This window comes from Schistocerca gregaria, chromosome X, assembly GCF_023897955.1.
Source record: "Schistocerca gregaria isolate iqSchGreg1 chromosome X, iqSchGreg1.2, whole genome shotgun sequence".
NCBI classification, from domain to species: Eukaryota; Metazoa; Arthropoda; class Insecta; order Orthoptera; family Acrididae; genus Schistocerca; species Schistocerca gregaria.
In genome coordinates, this window is record NC_064931.1 from 579,910,895 (window position 1) to 579,938,523 (window position 27,629).

At 44.7% G+C, this 27,629-nt stretch overlaps 1 protein-coding gene and 1 non-coding gene across 2 annotated transcripts in view; both read right to left on the reverse strand.

Annotated features, from left to right (window-relative positions):
• LOC126299427 (ly6/PLAUR domain-containing protein 6B-like) overlaps positions 1–27,629 on the reverse strand; it is a 1,925,736-nt gene that overhangs the window by 180,444 nt on the left and 1,717,663 nt on the right. The gene's annotated exons all lie outside the window — the stretch shown is intronic.
• Trnac-gca (transfer RNA cysteine (anticodon GCA)) lies at positions 21,197–21,271 on the reverse strand. The gene has a single exon. It is a non-coding gene; the product is annotated as a tRNA-Cys (tRNA).

The window sequence follows — 27,629 nt, forward strand, 5'->3', positions numbered from 1 at the left end:
TGTGGCAGACTTGGCGAACAGCTGGTACCGCAAATGGTCTAGTGTGTGGCAATGCGATAATAACCTGTTCTCCTGATGTTATTATTTCTTCACGGCTAGCATGTGGTTTATTGAACGTGCAAAGCGCTGAGGTCAGGTGTTCATTTTTCGCAACAATATTGCAGCACTTAATTTTTCCTTGACCAAAAAAAGCGGATGTTGTATCACATCCGCTAAAGGTGTGAGTGAACAGAATATATTCACTGTCAAACATGTAAGATGTAGTGGAAAACCACTTGTCTTCTGCATTTCCTCCTCCTGACTTTAAGAAAAATAAGTTTTCAATGCCTTGCCCCAAACCGGTCATGAGCACAAGCAGGTAAGCAATGACAATGACAATACTTCCAAAATCTTTGGTTCTTGAAATGTGAGATGTTACAATCATAACGTCAGCATCTTCTTGTGCCAGGTGCACTTCAATGCTACACTCCAGAAATTCCTTTTTAAGAAATGTGATCAAACGCATCTTGTTTCGTTCGTTGTACAAGAACTTGTCCTGAGGGACTTGGTTCACCATCTCTGATTCAACCACAACGTCAACTGAAGAATGTGTTTTGGACCTCCGAATCCCTCACCACTCTTTGCGCTACATTTGTCTCCCTCACATGGATACCCATCAAATACAATACCAAACTGACGTTGCAGGTAAGAAACATAGCTTTGGGCTATTGACTTGAAGCAAATATTTCGAGTCCAAGTCACTTTGTCGATAAGGTACCCTCCATCAATGACAAAAAATTTACTCGGTCCACCTGACTTCATATCTTCCACTGGAACGAAGGCATTGTAGAATGAAGATTTTGTTCCTCTTCGCATGCCTTTTTCTGAGAAAAGGGACGTTGGGTAAGGAGCAAGTTCATATTCCAGAAAGGCTTTCAACTCTTCTTCACTTTGTTTCATTAAACAAATCCTTTGTAAAAGAGTTAAAGGATCAACAGGAGTAATTGTAGTGCTCCCAGCTTTTACAGACTGAACGCAGAACGGAGAGTCAGGACTTTATCTTTTCTACGGAACTTTACATGGTGGAAATTGTCACCAACTATTCCTTTCATACCTTTTTTCCCCCTCTTCGTGACAGATATGACAATTAACATCCTCCGTTCCGACAACACCACAGCTGATAGACATAATAAAATCACTTTCAGGGAAGGGAGGGTGTACTGAAAACACGCAGCTTACGCAAGTCTATACCATCTCGTTCGATGCGACAACTTCTTGCATCTACATGCTGTTCTGATGTTACTGCCCTTACTTCGCAATACGACTCAATTTCTTCACAAATTTTCTGCATGTGAATTATACCCAATGTCCATCTGGTTAATACACTATCCGCAATTCCTCGGCCAGAAGTAAGTCCTCCAGAACTCTTCATGGTTCTCAGCAATGTTTGTTCTATAGTCATGTCAGTAGGAACCCCTGACCAATACTTTTCTGATCGCCGGATTGTAAAATGTCCTTTCGTTGTGAACTTCTCATATTCTGATAAATTCATTTTTTCCTCTAGTCTCAAAATATCCTGTAAGTAGAAGTGGCCACTTTTAGCGTGCATAAAAAGTCCAGCTGAATGGCAGTAGGGAAGCATTTTTCGCACGCTTTTAAGATGAAGTTTCCAACTGCCTGATCGATCCGATTCAATAAATTGTTTCATGAGAGTGACCATCTTGTAGTACTGAACCTACAATTTTGCTGTAGATCCCTTACTTTCAATCGTTTTCAGGGCAGTTACAAATTTTTTATGAGTTGTTCCATGAGAACACTGGAATCCTGGCCAACTGACAGTTCTGACTCACCACAAGGAGAAGACAAGTCATTAAATGTCCCACTTTCATCTTCTGTTAGCTCAATGTGGTCCCACACTTGACAGGCGAAAGCAAGGTGACACAATAAATGCGCTCGCACAGCCCTGGAATATGCATGTCCTGACAAAATCTTTTCAACGCTGTTTTCAGCGAATATTACACCAAATAAGTCCTTTAATCCACTTCCACCCATGATCATTCCGGTACATCCCATGAACGACATAAGAAAACGGAAACCTCCAAGTCGGACTTCCACATTATGAAATTCAGGAAGGTCAATCTCCACAATATCCCTTGCCTTCCAATACAGAGGCTGATCAAATGTGACAAAGCATGTAGTCTAATTAAGTCTTTTACATGCATCTCTAGCTATCATCAGAGCAGTATATATAGTGTCATAATGGGTTGGTGATGAATTAAGAAATGGAAGACAGTTTATTTTAGAACGTTCATATTCTTTGCCTGCCGTCAAGCGTTCCATGTAACCATTCCATCCTGAAACAACTGCATTCTGAGACCATTTACAATATAACCACGTAATCTTCGCTGTTGATATGACGATCTCACCTTTTTCAGGAGCAATTATGTCCAAATCTTCAATTTTTATAGCCTGCAGCCCTCCAACTTCTGTTCTGTGGAAAGTCTGTATGTCATTTTTTCCGGCTTCACTAACAAGTTGAGCTGAGGGACGATGATTCAACTTTTTAACATTTTTCTGAGGAAGCAATGCATCATGAGGAGTAACACACATTATACCTCCCATTGCATGAAAAGTACCAGTTCCATCTAGGGTGTTTGCATTGAAATGTGCATTATCAAACACAAATTGGTGAAATGCGTCACTTCGTTGTCTTTCGTTGTCAAGCTGAAGGATTGAAGACACTTCCAGTAGAGCAGCTTCCGTATAGGATGCTGCAAAGCCAAGGGAAGACAAAACCTGGATGAGATGTTTTGAGCCAAACTTCCGGTACAAGTATGCACTAATAGCAATCAAAAGTGATGAAATAAATGAACGTGGCCTCGCAACACTTATGAGTGCATGAGCAAGAGAAACACATATTTTCCTCCATTTACTGGGAGACCGTTTGTGTTTCAAAATTATAGTTTCAAAGAGCAATCTTGCAGGTTCTGGTATGACAGACTCTACATCACATAAAAAATTATCAGAGGGAGGGTACTGTTTTACATCTTACACTACTGATCTTATATTGTCTCGTACGATATTTGCAGCTGCTTTGACGATTCGTAGTCTTTCTTGCTCAGGATCTGAATTTCTTTTGGTGTACCAATTTTTACTGAGTAATTGGTGCCCAATATTCTTGAAACATACGACTGCTGGCTTTGAAGTTGTTTCAGCTATCACCACATCGTCACCATATTTCTGGAAAAGGTGAGCCTTGACAGTTCAATTATCAGGACGAGGTGATGTGGGTATTTGCTCTAACAGATCGTCCATAGAAAACTGACATTCTTCCGTATTGGTTTCCAGGTAGGCAAATATAGCCTCCATGTCTTCATCTACTTGTGTTGCAGATCGGTAACTTCGTTTCTGTCCAGTAGCTGAAACACAGTGAAAGAACTTTCTGTAGCAAAATCTGTGGTACCACCAATCTGCAGCAACCACATCATTTACATTTTGAATCCGCTCTATCACTTGTTGACCAAATTCATCACCACGTAGATTAGCCTGTTCTAATACTGTCGATTGCACTTCCAGTTTCATTACTTTGTAAACAAAATTTCGTTTGGCATATGGCAATCTTAACTGCTTGGTTAAAAAGTCATCAGAGTTCCCTTTTGCACATAAGAAGCATTTCTCTTTGAAATTGAACTAACCTTTTTCCTGCGACCGACGTAGCACGCCTGTTGGTTCCTGAGGATGTCGAAGGCTATCTGCTATCAGTCTCTCATTCATGTACTTCTTGTAGCATGCTTCATGCACCATCACTTCACTGAGCGTTTTCAAAAAAACTGGTGTGAGCAGACTCCATGCGTTTAGCACTACAATCGATAAGTGTGCTCAGTCCTTTCTTTTTCAAATTGCGTCCACCATTCACCACAATTTTTTCGCAAATGAAACACAAATTCATGTCAGCACCACAACATATACTGAATGGAAGCTACTCCAAACTCTAGGACCCTTATTGTTGTGTGCTAATAGCTGTCAGAGCGCTGTGAACAATCACCAGATATAATCGCCTTCCGCCGGCCGTGGTGGCAGTGCGATTCTAGGCGCGGCAGTCCGGAACCACGGGACTGCTACGGCCGCAGGTTCGAATCCTGCCTCGGGCATGGATGTGTGTGATGTTTCAAAATAAATGGTTCAAATGGCTCTGAGCACGATCGGACTTAACTACTGTGGTCATCAGTCCCCTAGAACTTAGAACTACTTAAATCTAACTAACCTAAGGACATCACACACATCCATGCCCGAGGCAGGATTCGAACCTGCGACCGTAGCAGTCGCGCGGTTCCGGACTAATTGTGTTACATATTGTAACACAAATAAACTTCACGCAGTAAGACGTGAATGTGTTCGTAGTTACTGAATATTATGCTGTTTGTCCTGGCCCTGCAGCAGAGTGAGATGGTAAATTCTAATGAACAACATGAGTAATATATTTATACTACTCCACCCGAACAGGCCATTAAGGTCAAACGGTACTAATCGGCTGCCGTGTCATCCTCAGCCCACAGGCGTCACCGGATGCGGATATGGAGGGGAATGTGGTCAGCACACCGCTCTCCCGGGCGTATGTCAGTTTCTGAGACCAGAGCCGTTATCTCTCAATCAAGTAGCTCCTGAGTTTGCTCACAAGGGCTGAGTGCACCCCGCTTGCCAACTGCGCTCGGCAGACCGGATGGTAACCCATCCAGCTGCTAGCCCAGCCCGACAGCGCTTTACTTCTATGATCTGACGGGAACCGGTGTTACTATTGCTGCAAGACCGTTGGCTTCAAGCGTCTTTACTAACTGCAGATAAATGATGTAATTCTATACAAATTCTGTTATTAAATAACGTCTTCTTTTATGAATAATTAATTGCTTAGCATCACTTTCTTCTGACAAAAACAAAGGCGATAAGTGACTTGAAACTGCACATACATCCACAGCCGTCAGGAGCTCATTGAATGCAATACTGATACCTTTTTCGTTAGGAAAACAAGCAAATATCTGCTCAATCAAGAAAAGGCGTGATAAAAATCCCTTTCCAAAGTCACTCGGAAAAACTGCTGTCAAAAACTGCTTGTAAATCCTAGTTAATAAGCAACTCATTTTGAGGTTTAATGGAGTAACTGATGTGGTTAATTGCGATTTTTCTAACAGATTAATGCATTAACTGGTTACAAAAACCAGTAGTGAAGCAAACAACGGTTAACTGTTGACTGTAAAGTTTTTTAAGGAGTGCGAATACTTAGAACTATCATAGCAGATATTCTTGGAAAATCTCTTATTCACACAAAAATTTGATTTTAACTAGGGGTAGTGAAAGAGTTATGTGATGGGGTTACGCATATTATGTCTCAGATACTTTAACCGATTTTAATAAGAGGGTTAACTTGTTTGAAATGTCATTTATTATAATAAATTTTAATTTATAGGCATCATGGACTGTCTGTGGTTTCAATTTAGATGTAGATCGGTCGTCGTTCATTGATCTCTGATGTCCTCTCTTGGTGACAATTCTGTGAAGTCATTAAGCAGTTAAAAGACCTGCCAGAAAAAAAAATGTTCAAATATGTGTGAAATCTTATGGGACTTAAATGCTAAGCTCATCAGTCCATAAGCTTACACACTACGTAACCTAAATTATCCTAAGGACAAACACACACACCTATGCCCGAGGGAGGACTCTGAACCTCCGCCGGGACCGTCCGCACAGTCCATGACTGCAGCGCCTTAGACCGCTCGGCTAATCCCTTGTAGCCCTGACAGAAAGTTACGTTATTTGAGTTCCATAAAAAATCAGGAAGACAGAAATTCATATCTTTCGGACAATATTGTTTGCTGTAGGGTCACACTTAAATGTTTCTTATCATTCCATTGACGAATGGAACTTGGGCAGAGAGTTTGCTTGTACGCTTTTGTGCAAGCTGTTTTTTGTCAAATTTTACCTGCACAATGTCTGTGGGACAGATACGAGGTTTTGTCAGTTAAGAGTTTTCAACATTTCGTTTACATTACAGGGTGTTACAAAAAGGTACGGCCAAACTTTCAGGTAACATTCCTCACACACAAATAAAGAAAAGGTGTTATGTGGACATGTGTCCGGAAACGCTTAATTTCCATGTTAGAGCTCATTTTAGTTTCGTCAGTATGTACTGTACTTCCTCGATTCACCGCCAGTTGACCCAATTGAAGGAAGGTAATGTTGACTTCGGTCCTTGTGTTGACATGCGACTCATTGCTCTACAGTACTAGCATCAAGCACATCAGTACGTAGCATCAACAGGTTAGTGTTAATCATAAACGTGGTTTTGCAGTCAGTGCAATGTTTACAAATGCGGAGTTGGCAGATGCCCATTTGATGTATGGATTAGCACGGGGCAATGGCCGTGGCGCGGTACGTTTGTATCGAGACAGATTTCCAGAACGAAAGTGTCCCGACAGGAAGACGTTCGAAGCAATTGATCGGCGTCTTAGGGAGCACGGAACATTCCAGCCTATGACTCGAGACTGGGGAAGACCTAGAGTGACGAGGACACCTGCAATGGACGAGGCAATTCTCCGTGCAGTTGACGATAACCCTAATGTCAGCGTCAGAGAAGTTGCTGCTGTACAAGGAAACGTTGACCACGTCACTGTATGGAGAGTGCTACAGGAGAACCAGTTGTTTCCGTACCATGTACAGCGTGTGCAGGCACTATCAGCAGCCGACTGGCCTCCACGGGTACACTTCTGCGAATGGTTCATCTAACAATGTTTCAATCCTCATTTCAGTGCAAATGTTCTCTTTATGGATGAGGCTTCATTCCAACGTGATCAAATTGTAAATTTTCACAATCAACATGTGTGGGCTGACGAGAATCCGCACGCAATTGTGCAATCACGTCAACAACACAGATTTTCTGTGAACGTTTGGGCAGGCATTGTTGGTGATGTCTTGACTGGGCCCCATGTTATTCCACCTACCCTCAATGGAGCACGTTATCATGATTTCATACGGGATACTCGATCTGTGCTGCTAGAAGATGTGCCTTTACAAGTACGACACAACATGTAGTTCACGCACGATGGAGGTCCTGCACATTTCAGTCGAAGTGTTCGTACACTTCTCAACAACATAATCGGTGACCGATGGATTGGTAGAGGCGGACCAATTCCATGGCCTCCACGCTCCCCTGACCTCAACCCTCTTGACTTTCATTTATGGGGGCATTTGAAAGCTCTTGTCTACGCAACCCCGGTACCAAATGCAGAGACTCTTCGTGCTCGTATTGTGAACTGCTATGATACAATACGTTATTCCCCAGGGCTGCATCAGCGCATCAGGGATTCCATGCGACGGAGGGTGGATGCATGTATCCTCGCTAACGGAGGACATTTTGAACATTTCCTGTAACAAAGTGTTTGAAGTCACGCTGGTACGTTCTGTTGCTGTGTGTTTCCATTCCATGATTAATGTGATTTGAAGAGAAGTAGTAAAATGAGCTCTAACATGGAAATTATGCGTTTCTGGACACATGTCCACATAACATTTTTTCTTTCTTTGTGTGTGAGGAATGTTTCCTGAAAGTTTGGCCGCACCTTTTTGTAACACCCTGTACACTGACAGTAAATAAACTCCAAGACAGTTCGTACTGCATTTCTTTGTATACACTCAATGTCTCCTGTCAGTACAGTGAGGAATGCGTTCCACCCACTTGAGGAGTATTGCGTTATGACCCATGCGAGTGTTGTATACGTCACCTGTGGCGTAGAAGAACAGTAGTTACCAAGGAAACGTTGCCTGACTTTTACTTCACCTACTTCTGAACCTATGTGTTTATTCCACTCCATATATATGTAAATTATAAGACTCAAATATTTGTGTGAGAGAGCTAACAGACTAAAGAAAGCATTTTTAACATTTTTGAAGAGCAGAGATTTGAATTTCTCTAAATTAACATTTATTTGTCAGTCTCTTCCGAGGATGACTAGATATTAAGGCAATATTTACCCATTAGAAGTTTCCTACAGATAACTGTATCAGCAAATTAATTATCTGAGACTCTTCACACAAGCCAGCACAACTTTGGCTTCTGTCAGATGTCGGGATGCAAGTTTATTACATACTAGTCCCCAAATGGTAAATATTTTGTTTCGTTGCACAACCATGACGTCTTAAACAATTGTTCTACAATCTTATGGGACGAATGTTGCTATACTGGATAAACAGTGAAATCGGATCTACAACAGTTTCCAAAAATGCGAACACACACACACACACACACACACACACACACACACACACACACAGCTGGAAGAAACGAGGAAATCGACACGGGACTGTTAAATATTTAGTGGGAGATATAGCTGGATAAATACTGTACTAAACATGTCTCAGCCATCTGCCCATAGTATTTAATAGACACAGTTTTCACGTTTTCGTTTGTGTCTGGAAGTAAATCGATTTTGTGGCGTATTACAAGTTCCTAATTAGAAGCGCATTATTTAGTCTCACCTGAGTGCTTTGGTAGTTTAGTTTTTGAGCCTCTGCGCGTTAATCTAATTTATTAGACACAGTTCTTACATTGTTCTCAGTGTCTACAGTAGACTCCCGTAGCACATATCGACTGTCCCTTATTTGTCTGTGTAGTGTTGCTCTCCATGGTCTTTAGTATGGATAGGGACTGTGAGTGCTGCTTGTGGATTCGAACAGAAATGGTGTCACTTCATTCTCAGAACCAGATTGTGATGACTTCGGTTACACAGCTTGAAGATGCAGTGCATAGGCATCATTGTTGTGGGCCGGCTGTGGGGATGGAACGGAGGTCCAGTATGTCCAGCATGGCAGTTCGCCTCGGGGCATGGCAGGTGGAGAATAACTTCCCAGGGGGCCGAACGTAAGACCTCCGTGGTTGATCTGACAAACAGGTTCCAGGTGTTGGCTGTGGCTAACACTGTCCCTAAGATGGGTGCAGTCACTTGTCCTGTTTTGCCGACCGGAGTGGCCGAGCGGTTCTGGGCGCTTCAGTCTGGAACCGCGCCACCGCTACGGGCGCAGGTTCGAATCCTGCCTCGGGCATGGGTGTGTGTGATGTGTGATGTCCTTAGGTAAGTTAGGTTTAAGTAGTTCTAAATCTAGGGGACTGATGACCTCAGATGTTAAGTCCCATAGTGCTCAGAACCATTTGAACCATTTTTTGTCCTGTTTTAGAGGAGACCTCTCAGCCTACAAGATCCAGGCAATTACAGAGGGTAGGATTATTGGTAGTTGGGACATCCAGTGTTAGTCTTAGAGTCTTAGTTATGGGGCCCCTTGGAGACACTGCTGCCAAGCGGGGGGAGGAGGGGGGAGCCAATGTTCACTCTGTGTGCATGATGCCAGAGGTGGAATCAGTCCAGACGTGGAACTGGTCTTTCTGAATGTCATATGTCATGAAGAAGAGCGTGGGGTGAAGCCAACTGCAGCTGGTGGCTCACGTCAGTACCTAAGATGTGTGTCACTTTGTATCGGAATAGGTTTTCTCTGGTTTCAAGTTTGTATCGGAAGTGAAAGCTGGCAGTCTTGGTTGTGAGATGAATGCAGAGCTCACCATTTGCAGCATTGTGGACAAGTACGATTGCGGAACTCTAGTACGGAAGTGAGTGGAGGGTCTGAATCAGAAGCTCTTGGGCAGTGTAGACTGCATATTTCTGTACTTGCGCCAAAGGGTGTTTGGGTTTCGGGTTCCGCTAAATATATCAGAAGACCACTACATGGAAGAGGCGACTACACAGGTATCAGGGTCTTTTTTCTAAGTTAGGGGCCTTGGGGAAATACAAAAAGGGCTGCAGTGTCAAAATGTGCAGGTTGAACACAGGAAGAACGTCGGTCTAGGAATCATCGGTATAACAGTTGTAAAGTGTCGTAGCTGTGTTGGGAAAGTACCAGAGATCTAAACATTAATACACTCCTGGAAATTGAAATAAGAACACCGTGAATTCATTGTCCCAGGAAGGGAAAACTTTATTGACACATTCCTGGGGTCAGATACATCACATGATCACACTGACAGAACCACAGGCACATAGACACAGGGAACAGAGCATGCACAATGTCGGCACTAGTACAGTGTATATCCACCTTCCGCAGCAATGCAGGCTGCTATTCTCCCATGGAGACGATCGTAGAGATGCTGGATGTAGTCCTGTGGAACGGCTTGCCATGCCATTTCCACCTGGCGCCTCAGTTGGACCAGCGTTCGTGCTGGACGTGCAGACCGCGTGAGACGACGCTTCATCCAGTCCCAAACATGCTCAATGGGAGACAGATCCGGAGATCTTGCTGGCCAGGGTAGTTGACTTACACCTTCTAGAGCACGTTGGGTGGCACGGGAGACATGCGGACGTGCATTGTCCTGTTGGAACAGTAAGTTCCCTTGCCGGTCTACGAATGGTAGAACGATGGGTTCGATGACGGTTTGGATGTACCGTGCACTATTCAGTGTCCCCTCGACGATCACCAGAGGTGTACGGCCAGTGTAGGAAATCGCTCCCCACACCATGATGCCGGGTGTTGGCCCTGTGTGCCTCGGTCGTATGCAGTCCTGATCGTGGCGCTCACCTGCACGGCGCCAAACACGCATACGACCATCATTGGCACCAAGGTAGAAGCGACTCTTATCGCTGAAGACGACACGTCTCCATTCGGCCCTCCATTCACGCCTGTCGCGACACCATGGGAGGCGGGCTGCACGATGTTGGGGCGTGAGCGGAAGATTGCCTAACGGTGTGCGGGACCGTAGCCCAGCTTCATGGAGACGGTTGCGAATGGTCCTCGCCGATACCCCAGGAGCAACAGTGTCCCTAATTTGCTGGGAAGTGGCGGTGCGGTCCCCTACGGCACTGCGTAGGATCCTACGGTCTTGGCGTGCATCCGTGCGTCGCTGCCGTCCGGTCCCAGGTCGACGGGCACGTGCACCTTCCACCGACCACTGGCGACAACACCGATGTACTGTGGAGACCTCTCGCTCCACGTGTTGAGCAATTCGGCGGTACGTCCACCCGGCCTCCTGCATGCCCACTATATGCCCTCGCTCAAAGTCCGTCAACGGCACATACGGTTCACGTCCACGCTGTCGCGGCATGCTACCAGTGTTAAAGACTGCGATGGAGCTCCGTATGCCACGGAAAACTAGCTGACACTGACGGCGGCGGTGCACAAATGCTGCGCAGCTAGCGCCATTCGACGGCCAACACCGCGGTTTCTGGTGTGTCCGCTGTGCCGTGCGTGTGATCATTGCTTGTACAGCCCTCTCGCAGTGTCCGGAGCAAGTATGGTGGGTCTGACACACCGGTGTCAATGTGTTCTTTTTTCCATTTCCAGGAGTGTAGAAAGCACTGACGCTCAAATTGTTATAGGTACTGAAAGCTGGCTAAAGCCGGAATTAAGTTCAGCCGAAATTTTTGTGAAGGAGCTAACGGTGTTCAGAAAGGATAGGCAAAATACAATTGGCGGTGGCTTGTTTGCTGCTGTTAGAAGTAGATCATCTTGTAGCGAAATTGGAGTACCGGGTACTTACACTTAAACTTCCCCTATTGGACACGTTATAACATGGAAACTAATTACTATACGAGAACCAAACATGGTAGCATTAATGTCCAGAACATCGGGTGCCTGATTTGCAAGTGTCACAGCACCTCCGTTCAGTTTCAACTACGGCCACCAGGTGCCGTGATCAGTCATCGTTATTCGTAGTCTCACTCACCTGACCAGTCACAGTGCATTTGTTGACGTGTCAACATGAGCTTGGACAAAAGAAGCAGGGAGTTATTGATGAAGCTCTATTATCAAAACAACAGTAATGCTGCAGCTGCACTTCGAGAATATCGCTGGCTGAAATGATTAGGCAAGAGTCCACTTTCTCTACTTGCTATGCGGAGCATGATGAAATTCCAATCAACTGGAGAACACGGCGTCGCTCCGGGAGGAGGCCGACGACCGGTTGTACCACAGTTGGTTGGTAAAATCGCTGTTGCAGTTGAACATTCCGTGTTGACTTCGCTCTCCACTTTCTAGCAAGGATTGAAGTTGACGGAGTTCTGGCCCTGGAACATCCTATGAACAGACGAAGCTCATTTTTCTCTGATGTGTGAGGTGAATACACAAAATTGCCGAGTTTGAGGATCTTCACCTCCAGTCACAGTGCATGAAGTTCCTCTGTATGGAAAACGTGTCACCGTATGGTGTGGCTTCATGGTTACATTCATCATTTTCCCATTCTTTTTTGATCAGTTTGGCCCTCAGCGACCAAAGACGTGCAGTGTGTCGGGCCTGCGTTACTGCGATATGCTTCGCCAGCATGTTATACCCGCCCTACAGGAGAGAGACCCATTGACCTAAACAGTTTTTATGCAAGATGGGGCCCCACCGCAGATCGCTCGTGAAGTTCACCTGATCCTCCAAAATACATTTGGAAACCATCGAATTATCAGTCGATCGTTTCCAAATGCTTTCCCAGCACGATCACCTGATCTCACTCCCTGCTATTTCTGGCTGCGGGGCTACGTGAAGGACAGGGTTTACCAGGGGGACTTGCGCATGGGCTGGTCTGAAGCGCAGCGTATCAAAAGAGGTAGCCAGCATACATGCGGACACGCTCCGTTCTGCTGTGCAGACTGCAGTACTGTACTTTCAGACTCTACTGTACTTTCAGACTCTTCTGGACACTGATGGGCGCCAAATTGAACCCCTTTGGTAGCAGTAATGGTACCGGTATGTAATGGTATGATGTACGGCAGCAGCACAGTAAATGTGTTTCAATTGAGCTGATATTGCATTATTTCTCTTCCCCATGTCCTTGACATTAATTCTACCAAGTTTGGTACTCGTACGACAATTAGTTTACGTGTTATAACATGTTAAATAGGCTAATTTTAAGTATATCCACCGGGTAGATAGTTCTGTGAGTTAGTACGGGTAGAGGCCATTCTTGGCAACCGGAATGTAATAACAATTGGAATCCTTTACCGATCTGCCAACTCGGATGATACAATTTCTGAAAGGTTCAAAGGAAACTTGAGTCTAATTTCAAACGCGTACCCCACTCATAGAATTATAGTTTGTGGTGACTTTAAAATAAACTAAAAATATACCTATTCAGAAAGGTAAATAAGAACTGACCTGACGCTTTCCTGAGAGACAATCTTCACTCCAATCAAATTAACAGTGTAAAACAGTGTAACTGTAGACCAGATGTGGCTTGAACTAAACACAGAAGTGAGAGGTTCATACCAAATAAATTAGACCACCCTTGGTGAAAAAAATGGGGTCAGAACACAGAAACAAGGATAAAAGCATACGTAATTTACACGAACGCAAAATCTCCTAGATTAGCGACCATTTACAGAAGGTCGAAATTTAGCACGGACTTCAAAGCGAGATTATTATAATATTTTCCATAATGAAACTTTGTCTCGAAACCTGATAGAAAATCGAAAGAGATTCTTGTCGTATGTAAAGTATGCTAGTGGCAAGACACAATCAGTACCTTCGTCGCGCAATAACAATGGGCAACTATTTATAAACAACCGATAAAAAAAAGAGTTACATGTTTGCACCTATTAGCCGGCCGGAGTGGCCAAGCGGTTCTAGGCGCTACAGTCTGGAACCGGTCGCAGGTTCGAATCCTACCTCGGGCATGGATGTGTGTGATGTCCTTAGGTTAATTAGGTTTAAGTAGTTCTAAGTTCTAGGGGACTGATGACCTCAGCAGTTAAGTCCCATAGTACTCAGAGCCATTTGAACCATATTTAGCACCTATTACTGTCATTCAAAGTAGTCACCAGTGTTGTGTAGAACCCGTTGCCAGTGATGTGGAAGGCGTAGTACATCATCAGCCGAGCCTGTTCTGTTGATGGTGCAAATACAACGGTCTAAAGTTATGATGACTCTCGTTTACAACTGTGATGGTGTTATCCTAACGCATTACGTTCCTCCACGCCAGACCGTCAGTACACAGTATTACTGTTCGGTTTTGGAGCATCACCTGCGATCAGCTTTGCGAAAGAAGCGGCGACACTTTCTGCGCAACCCATCCATCATTTTGCACGACAATGCGCGGGTGCATACAGCGCAAGCTGTGGCTGCTCTGTTCGGTCGATGAGACTGCTAAGTACCATCCACCATACTCCCCGGACTTAAGTTCTTGTGACTTTGATTTGATTCCGAAGATCGCTGGCAACGGGTTCTACACAACGCTGGTGACTACTTTGAAGGACAGTAACAGGTGCAAAGATGTAATTCTTTTGTATCGGTTGTGAATAAATAGTTGCCACTGTTTGAGTTCCAACCCACGTACTATCGATGGCAGTGCTGCTAAAACAGAGTTACTGAACACTTCCTTCTGAAATTCCTTCACTAAAGTAGACGAAGTAACTATGTCAGAATTCGAACCAAGAGCGGGTGCCAACACGAGTAACTTAGAGGTATACTCCTGGAAATTGAAATAAGAACATCGTGAATTCATTGTCCCAGGAAGGGAAAACTTTATTGACACATTCCTGGGGTCAGATACATCACATGATCACACTGACAGAACCACAGGCACATAGACACAGGGAACAGAGCATGCACAATGTCGGCACTAGTACAGTGTATATCCACCTTCCGCAGCAATGCAGGCTGCTATTCTCCCATGGAGACGATCGTAGAGATGCTGGATGTAGTCCTGTGGAACGGCTTGCCATGCCATTTCCACCTGGCGCCTCAGTTGGACCAGCGTTCGTGCTGGACGTGCAGACCGCGTGAGACGACGCTTCATCCAGTCCCAAACATGCTCAATGGGAGACAGATCCGGAGATCTTGCTGGCCAGGGTAGTTGACTTACACCTTCTAGAGCACGTTGGGTGGCACGGGATACATGCGGACGTGCATTGTCCTGTTGGAACAGCAAGTTCCCTTGCCGGTCTAGGAATGGTAGAACGATGGGTTCGATGACGGTTTGGATGTACCGTGCACTATTCAGTGTCCCCTCGACGATCACCAGAGGTGTACGGCCAGTGTAGGAAATCGCTCCCCACACCATGATGCCGGGTGTTGGCCCTGTGTGCCTCGGTCGTATGCAGTCCTGATCGTGGCGCTCACCTGCACGGCGCCAAACACGCATACGACCATCATTGGCACCAAGGTAGAAGCGACTCTCATCGCTGAAGACGACACGTCTCCATTCGGCCCTCCATTCACGCCTGTCGCGACACCATGGGAGGCGGTCTGCACGATGTTGGGGCGTGAGCGGAAGATTGCCTAACGGTGTGCGGGACCGTAGCCCAGCTTCATGGAGACGGTTGCGAATGGTCCTCGCCGATACCCCAGGAGCAACAGTGTCCCTAATTTGCTGGGAAGTGGCGGTGCGGTCCCCTACGGCACTGCGTAGGATCCTACGGTCTTGGCGTGCATCCGTGCGTCGCTGCGGTCCGGTCCCAGGTCTACGGGCACGTGCACCTTCCACCGACCACTGGCGACAACACCGATGTACTGTGGAGACCTCTCGCCCCACGTGTTGAGCAATTCGGCGGTACGTCCACCCGGCCTCCCGCATGCCCACTATACGCCCTCGCTCAAAGTCCGTCAACGGCACATACGGTTCACGTCCACGCTGTCGCGGCACGCTACCAGTGTTAAAGACTGCGATGGAGCTCCGTATGCCACGGAAAACTAGCTGACACTGACGGCGGCGGTGCACAAATGCTGCGCAGCTAGCGCCATTCGACGGCCAACACCGCGGTTTCTGGTGTGTCCGCTGTGCCGTGCGTGTGATCACTGCTTGTACAGCTCTCTCGCAGTGTCCGGAGCAAGTATGGTGGGTCTGACACACCGGTGTCAATGTGTTCTTTTTTCCATTTCCAGGAGTGTAGATATCCTCGGAGTAGTGAAGCAGCCGCGCGGGATTAGCCGAGCGGTCTGGGGCTCTGCAGTCATGGACTGTACTGCTAATTTCGGCGGAGGTTCGAGTCCTCCCTCGGGCATGGGTGAGAGTGTTTCTCCTTAGGATAATTTAGGTTCAGCAGTGTGTAAGCTTAGGGACTGATGACCTTAGCAGTTAAGTCCCATAAGATTTCACACACATTTGAACATTTTGAAGTAGTGAAGCAACTTAAATCACCTAAAACAAGCAAATTTTCCGGATCATGCTCTATACCAATGAGGTTCTTTTCAAAGTATGCTGATACTTATGGAATATCATCTCAGTTATGTGACTCGATTCGTGATTTCCTGTCAGAGAGGTCACAGTTTGGAGTAATTGACGGAAAGTCATCGAGTGAAATAGACGTAGTGTTATAGGACCTCTGTTGTTCCTTATCTACAGAAACGATTTTGGAGAGAATCTGAGTAGTCGCCTTAGGTTGTTTTCAGATGATTCTATAGTTTCTCGTCTAGTAAAGTCATCAGAAGATCAAAACAAATCGCAAAACGATTTAGAAAAGATATCTGCATGGTGCGGAAATTAGCAATTGATCCGAAGCAATGAAAATGTGAGATCATCCACATGAGTCTTAAAAGAATACGTTTAACTTCGGCTACACGGTAAATCAGTCAAATATAAAGGCCGTAAATTCGACTAAGTACCTAGGAATTACAATAAATTGGAAAGAACACATAGAAAATGTTGAGGCAAAGGCAAACCATAGACTGCGTTTTATTAGCAGAACACTTAGAAGAGGTAACGGATCTTCTAAAGAGACTGCTTATACTACGCATGTCCGTCATCTTTTGGAGGACTGTTGCACCGTGTGGGTTTCTTACCAGATATGTTAACGGAATACATACAGAAAGTTAGAAGAAGAGCACTACGTTTTGTATTAATGGGAAACAGTTGTGAGAGTGTCACGGATACGCTCCAGGATTTTGGGAGGACATCATTTAGACAAAGGCGTTTTTCACTGCCGCATAATCTTACGAAATTTCAATTATCAACTTTATTCTGCGACTGTGAAAATATTTTGTTCACGGCGTCATTCATAGGGAGAAACGATCATCATAATAAAGTAAGGGAAATCAGAGCTTACAAGAAAAGATATAGGTGTTCGCTTTTTCCGTCCGCTGTTCGAGATTGGAATAATAGAGAATTACTGCGAAATTGGTTCGATGAACCCTATGCCAGGCACTTAAGTGTGGTTTGCAGAGTATCCATGTACATGTAGATGTAAATACGCTAAAATCTCCAACAAGTGAGCTGATGGTGAGGCGCAGACCCGGGACGATGTCTTTTTGACATTCGTATCGTCTTCAAGTAAAATAAAGAAGCTTGTTTTCCCAGTTCATTAGAATATAAGTTTCACTCCAATAAAATTTGGTTTACAGTGATCTGTACGCACAAGTCCCACATGTTATTGATTCCTCTCGTCAGAGTTTGAAGTTAAGTGGTCGGCGTTCTGCGTCCCGCCGTTAGATTTCCTTTTTTTTCAGTACATTACCTTACTGTTCCTCCTGATTAGCCATTCCTTTTCCCTGAGTAGCATGCCTCTTTGTCTAAACAGAGAGATGAAAAGGGTGTGCCACATTGTGCCACACTGCTGTTTCTGCAAGTCGCGTTCGCTAACTTGTTTGCTTGCTCGTTTTTGCGCAATAACTACGTGCTCTTGTACTCTTCAGATTGCAGGAGTAGGAAGACTGTTGTATTTTGTATAAGATTCTTTGCTGGATGTTGCAACACTCGTTGGACACTAAGAGAATCAGAGAATACGAGGCATTTCTACCCTTAACTATAGCTCTCCATGTTTCCTACCCTTTAGCTTGCGCACAGATTAGCGGTGAGTACAATCAAAGTTTATAAAGTTTAAATCATGGAAACAGAAAAAGAGAGGACTTTTGGACAGCAAGAGTTGTTCTCTTATTTAAAATCTTTTTAAAAAAATGTTTATAAGTCGTACTGCATATCTAAAATACAATGAAGGAAAAAAGATCGCAACACCAAAAAATAATTAGATAGAGTAATCAAAATTTAAGGAATAGGTATGTCTAAGGAAAATATTTAAGTGATTAACATTGCAAGATCTCAGGGTACTGTAAGCGAGAGATAAGTGTAATACTGGTAGACTAATAACCGGTGTAACCGCCAGGATGTTGACTGGAAGCATGGAAGCGTGTATGCATTGTGTTGTACAGGTGTCGGATGTCAGTTTGTGGGATGGAGTTTCATGGCTGTTGCACTTGGTCGGTCAATACAGGGACGGTTAATGCTGTTTGTGGATGGCGCTGGAGTTGTCATCTGATGATGTCCCATATGTGCTCGATGGGAAACAGATCTGCTGATCGAGCAGGTTGAGTGACATGTAGACACTCTATGGAGCATATTGGGTTACAACAGTGGTATATGGGCGAGCGGTACCCTGTTGAAAAACACCCTCGAAATGCTGTTTATGAATGGTAGCAAAATAGCCCGAGTAAACAGATTTACGTACAAATTTACAGTCAAGGTGCGTGAGGGGGGGGGGGGGGGGGGGGGGAGGTAACCACGAGAGTGCTCCTGCTGTCATACAAAATTACACTCCAGACGGTAACTCCAGGTGTACGTCCACGGTTTCTAACACACAGACAGGTTGATTGCACGCCGTCAAATGGCCTCCTTCTAACCAACATACGGCCATAACTGGCACCGAAGCAGAAACAGTTTTCATCAGAAAACACCACAGACCTCAATTCTGCACTTCGATGAGCTCTCGCTTGACACTACTGAATTCGCAAAAGTCGGTGGTATTGGGCCCGTAGAGTACAAACTACAAGGTGTATGGCTCGGAGCTGTCCTCGATGTAACTGACTTATGGGAGTTCGTTGCGTCACTGTGGCGCCAACTGCTACACTGATTGCTGCTGCAGATTCGTTATTATTTGCCTGAGCCATCTGCCGAACATGATGGTATTCCCTCTAGGTAGTGCCACGTGGCCGCCCGGAGCCCGGTTTTCTTGCGAGCGTGCATTCCCCTGACCACCGCTATTAGGAATCATGTACAGCGGCTACATTCCTGCCAAGACTTTTGCAGTATCGCAAAAGGAACATCCAGCTTCTCGTAGTCCAATTACACTCGTTCAAATACAGTGAGGTGTTGATAATACATCTACATCTACATTTATACTCCACAAGCCACCCAACGGTGTGTGGCGGAGGGCACTTTACGTGCCACTGTCATTACGTCCCTTTCCTGTTCCAGTCGAGTATGATTCGCGGGAAGAACGATTGCCGGAAAGCCTCCGTGCGCGCTCTAATCTCTCTCATTTTACATTTGTGATCTCCTCAGGAGGTATAAGTAGAGGGAAGCAATATATTCGATACCTCATCCAGAAACGCACCCTCTCGAAACCTGGACAGCAAGCTACACCGCGATGCAGAGCGCCTATCTTGGAGAGTCTGCCACTTGAGTTTGCTAAACATCTCCGTAACGCTATCATGCGTACCAAATAACCCTGTGACGAAACGCGCCGCTCTTCTTTGGATCTTCTCTATCTCCTCTGTCAACCCGACCTGGTACAGATCCCATACTGATGAGCAATACTCAAGTATAGGTCGAACGAGTATTTTGTAAGCTACCTCCGTTGTTGATGTACTACATTTTCTAAGGACTCTCCCAATGAATCTCAACCTGACACCCACCTTACCAACAATTAATTTTACACCATCATTCCACGTCAAATCGTTCTGTACGCATACTCCCAGATATTTTACAGAAGTAACTGCTACCAGTGTTTGTTCCGCTATCATATAATCATACAATAAAGGATCCTTCTTTCTATATATTCGCAATACATTACATTTGTCTATGTTTAGGGTCAGTTGCCACTCCCTGCACCAAGTGCCTATCCCCAGCAGATCTTCCTGCATTTCGCTGCAATTTTCTGGCGCTGCAACTTCTCTGTATACTACAGCAACATCCGCGAAAAGCCGCATGGAACTTCCGACACTATCTGCTATGTCATTTATATATATATTGTGAAATTCAATGGTCCCATAACACTCCCCTGTGACACGACAGAGGTTACTTTAAGGTCTGTAGACGTCTCTCTATTGAGAACAACATGGTGTGTTCTGTTTGCTAAAAACTCTCCAATCCAGCCACACAGCTGATCTGATATTCCGTAGGCTCTTACTTTGTTTATCATGCGACAGTGCTGAACTGTATGGAACGCCTTCCGGAAGTCAAGGAAAATGGCATCTACCTGGGAGCCTGTATCTAATATTTTCTGGGTCTCATGAACAAATAAAGCAAGTTGGGTCTCACACGATCGCGGTTTCCGGAATCCATGATGATTCCAACAGAGTAGATTCAGGGTTTCCAGATATGACGTGATACGCGACCAAAAGACATGTTCTAAAATTCTAAAACAGATCGATATCAGAGATATAGGCCTATAGTTTTGCGCATCTGCTAGACGACCCTTCTTGAAAACTGGGACTACCTGTGCTCTTTTCCATTCATTTGGAACCTTCCGTTCCTCTAGAGACTTACGGTACACGGCTGTTAGAAGGGGGGCAAGTTCTTTCGCGTGCTCTGTGTAGAATCGAATTGGTATCCCGTCAGGTGCAGTGCACTTTCCTCTGTTGAGTGATTTCAGTTGCTTTTCTATTCCTTGGACACATATTTCGATGTCAGCCATTTTTTCGTTCGTGCGAGGATTTAGAGAAGGAACTGCAGTGCGGTCTTCTCTGTGAAACAGCTTTAGAAAAAGTATTTCAGAATTCGGCGTGTTATCCTCTGTTTCAATGCCATTATCATCCCAGGGTGTCTGAATATGCTGTTTCGATCCACTTACTGATTTAACGTAAGACCAGAACTTCCTAGGATTTTTTGTCAAGTCGGTACATAGAATTTTACTTTCGAATTCACTGGACGCTTCACGCATAGCCGTCCTTACGCTAACTTCGACATCGTTTAGTTTCTGTTTGTCAGAGAGGTTTTGGATGCGTTTAAACTTGCAGTGAAGCTCTCTTTGCTTTCGCAGTAGTTTCCTAACTTTGTTGTTGTACCACGGTGGGTTTTTCCCGTCTCTCACAGTTTTACTCGGCACATACCTGTCTAAAACGTATTTTACGATTGCCTTGAACTTTTTCCATAAACATTCAACATTGTCAGTGTCGGAACAGAAATTTTCGTTTTGATCTGTTAGGTAGTCTGAAATCTGCCTCCTATTACTCTTGCTAAACAGATAAACCTTGAAACTTCCTGGCAGATTAAAACTGTGTGCCGGGCCGAGACTCGAACTCGGGACCTTTGCTTCTTGCAGGCAAGTGCTCTACCAACTGAGCTACCTAAGCACGACTCACGCCCCCTTCTCACAGCTTTACTTCTGCCAGTACCCTCGTGATTGGGTAGCTCAGTTGGTAGAGCACTTGCCCGCGAAAGGCAAAGGTCCCAAGTTCGAATCTCGGTCCGGCACACAGTTTTAATATGCCAGGAAGTTTCATATCAGCGCACACTCCGCTGGAGAGTGAAAATCTCATTCTGGAAACGTCCCCAAGGCTGTGGCTAAGCCATGTCTCCGCAATATGCTTTCTTTCAGGCGTTCTAGTTCTGCAAGGTTCGCAGGAGAGCTTCTGTAAAGTTTGGAAGGTAGGAGACGAGGTACTGGCAGAAGTAAAACTGTGAGGACTGGCCGTGAGTCCTGCTTGGGTAGCTCAGTTGGTAGAGCACTTGCCCGCGAATAACAAAGGTCCCGTGTTCGAGTCTCGGTCCGACACACAGTTTAATCTGTCAGGAAGTTTCATATCAGCGCACACTCCACTGCAGAGTGAAAATGTCATTCTAGATAAACCTTCCTCCCTTTTTTTATAATCCTATTTACTTCCGTATTGAGGGATGTTGCAACGGCCTTATGATCACTGATTCCCTGTTCTGCGCTTACAGAGTCGAAAAGTTCGGGTCTGTTTGTTATCAGTAGGTCCAAGATGTTATCTCCACGAGTCGGTTCTCTGTTTAATTGCTCGAGGTAATTTTCGGGTAGTTAGCTCAGTATAATGTCACTCGATGCTCTGTCTCTACCACCCGTCCTAAACATCTGAGTGTCCCAGTCTATATCTGGTAAATTGAAATCTCCATCTAAGACTAACATGCTGAGGAAATTTATGTGAAATGTATTCCAGATTTTCTCTCAGTTGCACTGCCACTAATGCTGCTGAGTCGGGAGGTTGGTAAAGGGAGCCAATTATTAGCCTAGCTCAGTTGTTGAGTATAACCATCACCCATAATAATTCACAGGAGCTATCCACTTCTATTTCACTGCAGGATAAATTACTACTAACAGCGACAAACACGCCACCACCGGTTGCATGCAATCTATCCTTTCTAAACACTGTCTGTACCTTTGTAAAAATTTCGGCAGAATTTATCTCTGGCTTCAACCAGCTTTCCGTACCTATAACGATTTAAGCTTCGGTGCTTTCTATCAGCGCTTGAAGTTCTGGTACTTTACCAATGCAGCTTCGACAGTTTACAATTACAATACCGACTGCTGCTTGGTCCCTGCATGTCCTGAGTTTGCCTCGCACCCTTTGAGGCTGTTGCCCTTTCTGTACTTGCCCGAGGCAATCTAACCTAAAAATCCACCCAGTCCACGCCACACAACCCCTGCGTCCCGTGTAGCCGCCTGTTGTGTGTAGTGGACTCCTGACCTATCCAGCGAAACCCGAAGCCCCACCACCCTATGGCGCAGGTCGAGGAAGCTTCAGCCCACACGGACGCAGAACCGTCTCAGCCTCTGATTGAGACCCTCCACTTGGCTCTGTACCAAAGGTCCGCAGTCAGTCCTGTCAACGGTGCTGCAGATGGTAGGCTCTGCTTTCATCCCGCTAGTGAGACTGGCAGTCTTCACCAAATCAAATAGCCGCCGGAAGCCAGAGAGGATTTCCTCCAATCCATAGCGACACACATCATTGGTGCCGACATCAGCGACCACCTGCAGATGGGTGCACGCTGTACCTTTCATGGCATCCGGAAGGACCCTTTACACATCTGGAATGACTCCCCCCTGTATGCACACGGAGTGCACATTGGTTTTCTTCCCCTCTCTTGCAGCCATATCCCTAAGGGGCCCCATTACATGCGTGACGTTGGAGCTCCCAACTAAAAGTAAGCCCACCCTCTGCGAGCGCCTGGATCTTGCAGACTGAGGGGCAGTCTCTGGAACGGGACAAGCAGCCATGTCCGGCCGAAAATAAGTATCAGCCGGAGACAGAGCCTGAAACCAGTTCGTCAGACAAATTGGAGAGGCCTTCCGTTCAGCCCTCCAGAATGTCTTTCGCCCCCTGCCACACCTCGAGACAACCTCCCACTCTACCATGGGTGAGGGGTCAGCCTCAATGTGGGCAGTATCCCGGGCAGCCACAGCCGAAGTCCGATTGGGCGATGTGTGGAACGAGCTGGCTGTCCCTGACAAACCCCCGTCTGGAGCCCCACAGTGATGCCCATTGGCAACAGACTCAAGCAGCGTGACCGAAGCTAACACTGCCTGAAGCTGGGAGCGAAGGGATGCCAACTCAGCCCGCATTCGAACACAGCAGTCGCAGTCCCTATCCATGCTAAATACTGTTGTGCAAAGAACATCTTAAGTAATCTACAGAGAGCACAAACAATTCGACACAAAATTTAAACGGTTATTAAAATACAAGATTGCCTAGTAAATGCAGTAATGCTGCTACTTGCGCACTGCTGACACACTGCTCGGTGGCAGAAGGCTAACTGTACTGTCAGTAACGTACAAAGACTATTTGAAAGAAATAAACAAATGACAGACGACTACGTGACTTTACATGTCACAGATAATAAAATGCAAATCTGCCCCTGCGAATTACGAAACTACACAATGATTTGACGGATTTAACTAAACAAGTGCGCTAAGAACACTCGAACAAATTTTCAACTTGACTACTACTCTTATATGAACGCTAAATAAGCCACTTGCTGCTACTTGCGCACTGCTGACACACAGCTCGGCGGCAGGAGGAGACTGCGCAGTTTTACACTATTAAGGTACTAAAACGCGATGCTACAAGTCTCAAATACTTAAAGGCGTTCTGGACTAACATTAACTCATGAAGTCCAATCTCAAAAGTAACTAGCGCTCAAGATAGTTTCAGCGTGTGTTTGAGGCAAACCTGCTTTGCATCCTTATAGTGGCGCTAGTATCGCCATTGTTATGCGACTGGTGCGAAATTTGAATAGACATCACCTTTCAGAAGTAGAAATATGCCTACCAACTTTCGTTTAAGTCAAACAACTCCTTCTTGGTTTTGCGGTTCTTTCGTTCTGAGTACTATTGAGAACATAATAAAAATTAAATTTTCAGTTTATTCTTCTTTGAAAGCAGTAAAGTATAAAATAATTATTAGTCTCTTCAGAAGCCAAGGTAGATTTTTATTTTAAAATTGCCTTAAAATAATATTTGCCATACTCTTTCATAAAAGAATCAGAAATTACGCAAAACGATATGATATACTAGTGTATTTAGGTGTAAGTATTTTTTGTCAGCTTGTCGCATCGTGAGGAGAGATCGCCTTGTGAAATGTACCCACTCACAGTTTTCTGTGCAGAGGCAAACGGTGGGCATTGTCCACGCCTTTCATGTATGATAATCTGGCACGCCAACTCACAGTACAGACGTATATAAGCCAGGACATTCAAAGGTTCATTAAAGTTGGAGCAACCATGTTGTGTCTGTTCCACAAGCTATATGCTAAGTCACTTAAAATTTTTAAAAACTTTGAGGGATCCGAGTTTCAGAGTCCACAGTCGGAGCAGATACGTCAGCTGCGCGCCGAACATTAGATTACAAAATCACAGCACAATTTAAAATTCTTAAATGATGTACGTCATTTTCAACAGAGGGAAATTAAAAATAGTATGTGAATGATTAAAGAAATCACTGATTTATCGGTGGAAACAGATTCTTCTGTTCACTTCTCCAGACCCTTAATTGTTAGTTATAATTGATGTATGGTTACTGGAAGGCGGCAAGAAGAGCACAAAATTAAGAGGCCTGTCAACGAGCAAGGAGGGCTGTTGTTAACATATTACTATCTATAACTGTTACAATCAGGGATGCAGGAAAAAACTTACCTTGAGGGACACATTACTCTATATAAAACGGTCTTATGAGACGTCATCGAAGTGATACCTTAACGAACATAGGAAAAGGATAGACCATAATAAAACAGAAAGCATCTACAGAAGCCCCAGGTCTGAAATTGTTCCAGGGTTTTATGCCTCCTAGTAGATTCGTGGGCCTTCTTACGATATATGACAAAACCTGTTAGCTGAAGCGAACGCTGGAAAGTATAGTGCGTAGCCATCTTCAGTTGGATAAATGCACCAGCATCTTCATAGATCACATTCGTTATATAGTCCACCCATTCATGAGCGTTCTTTCCACGTTCAAACAGTTTTGAATTGCAGCAGAACAGATCTGAAAGAATTATAAAGTACTTTACGAATTGTTGTTCGAAATTTCTATTACAACGTACAGTTAGCATAACAGAGAATGACCGTATTAAAGTTGGCAAATAAAATGAAAGACAGTGAGCTATTTCCAGTACCCATGTGTTAAAAATTCCATTACTGCAGTAAAGCGACGCATATAACGTTCAATTTCACACCCAAATGTTAATTATCGAATGCAATGAAACTTTTATTTGGGCTTGTTGGTGGCGGACTTTCACCACTTCGTGGTCACACATTATGACACAAAAACTGTATAAAATTATCCCCTTCAAAATATTTCACACAAAAACAAATAAAAACTGAGAATACAAATTTTGTAAAGCACTTCTCATAAAAATTTAATTCAACTGAGTACAAGTCTTTGCAACGCCGATCCACAACACTGATATTCTCACAGTGCAGTAATATCACACGAATGAGATATTGTAGTAACACCAAGAGGAAAAAAACGCATTCACTTTTACATTCGTGTCTGCACGGTAACAGTGTATGCAAATGCTCCGCATTGTATTACTTCGTACATTGATCATAAATAACTAGAAAAAAATGGAAGTGGAATGTAACGGCGGAAAAATATCGTGTTCTACTGTACTAGTTGCCAGGGGCGAAGCAACGTAATTATTCTTTATACAGTTTTGATCCAGTAAATATGTGAATAGGTTGGGACTAATTTTTCATATGATGGAACACTGAAACGATGATGGCTATGATTAAAATTCAAGGCAGAGAAATAGATTTTATTTCCGGATAACTTAGTTCACACGAACAGAAACATAGCTAAAGTTCTTTAGAAGCATTATATTCTCAATTTTAATGTGTATGAAACCACTGAGGGGTCAATCTACAAAACTGTATAAGGCCTAACTGAGGTGTAGCAGTTCTTCAGCACGTTACCATACCATTGCTTTAACGCAAAGGAGGAGGTTTTCAGTGATCCCAACTTCGACTATGGGCAAATCTAGAATTTCTCTACTACGTGTCTTCTGATAACGGTATGTGCAACTCCTCCACCCATATGATTCTCTTGATATTGCCCATTTACAATTGCTCATCACTCCGCCACACGGCCGCACACATTCCCCGCTGTCCACATTCTTACAGCAGCGTGCCTGTCATGCAACGAACACTTATTTCAAAAGTGCCCTGTTGACCCTCTCAAAATAACTGTTGTTTACAAACGTTTTCCAGTATAACAGTTTTCAAGACTAAGATGACAAATGACTTTATTTGTATACACAATACAGAAAATATGAATACAAAAAATTTACAAAAACTAAAACTTTCGTACTATATGGAAATGAAGTCCCATGCTTCTTGACAGCGCGTAGGGAACGACGCCGGAGACCCGCACCACCGTATTAGGCAAGGTCCTAAAGGAGGTGGTTTGCCCTTGCCTTCCTCAGACCGTAATGGGGATAAATGATGATGATGAAGACGACACAAAAACTCCCAGTCGTCTCGGGGCAGGTGAAAATCCCTAACCGAACTCGGAACCTCGTGCTCGGGAAGAGAGAACACTACCGCGAGACCACAAGCGGCGGGCACGTATTATATAAACGAGTTAAATAATCGGTCTGAAGATGCACCACACGGTTGTCAAGTAGCTTCTATGCGCAGTTAATGCTGCAAACATAGTTCGAAAAAGAAACATCTACGTGTGTATCGCCGAGCGAGATTAACCGAGCTGTCTTAGGCGCTGCAGTCATGGACTGTGAGGCTGGTCCCGGCGGAGGTTCGAGTCCTCCCTCGGGCATGGATGTGTGTGTCTGTCCTTAGGATAAATTAGGTTAAGTAGTGTGTAAGCTTAAGGACTGATGACCTTAGCAGTTAAGTCCCATAAGATTTCACACAAATTTGAACATTTTTTACGTGTGTATCCTTCGTATTCAAGCCCATAGGATATCGAATTCGCTTTGGTGAACACACTTTAGCTGTTTTCTTACAGTGCTTGTCCTGTCCAATGTTTCCAGATTTGAAAGTTACCACTGGAACCTAGTTCTTCCGCTTTCCAGTGAACATCCTCACTGAGGGCGGAAGAAATCGAATGAATGAAGGTGGAGATCGACCTCTTAACAGCAATGAGCTGCGTGTTATCCGGAAGTTCAGAGGACCAGAGGCTCTGAACAGCTCTAAGAGGAGACAAATGACTACAGAGCCCCATAGCAAAATGGGTGCGTAGAAA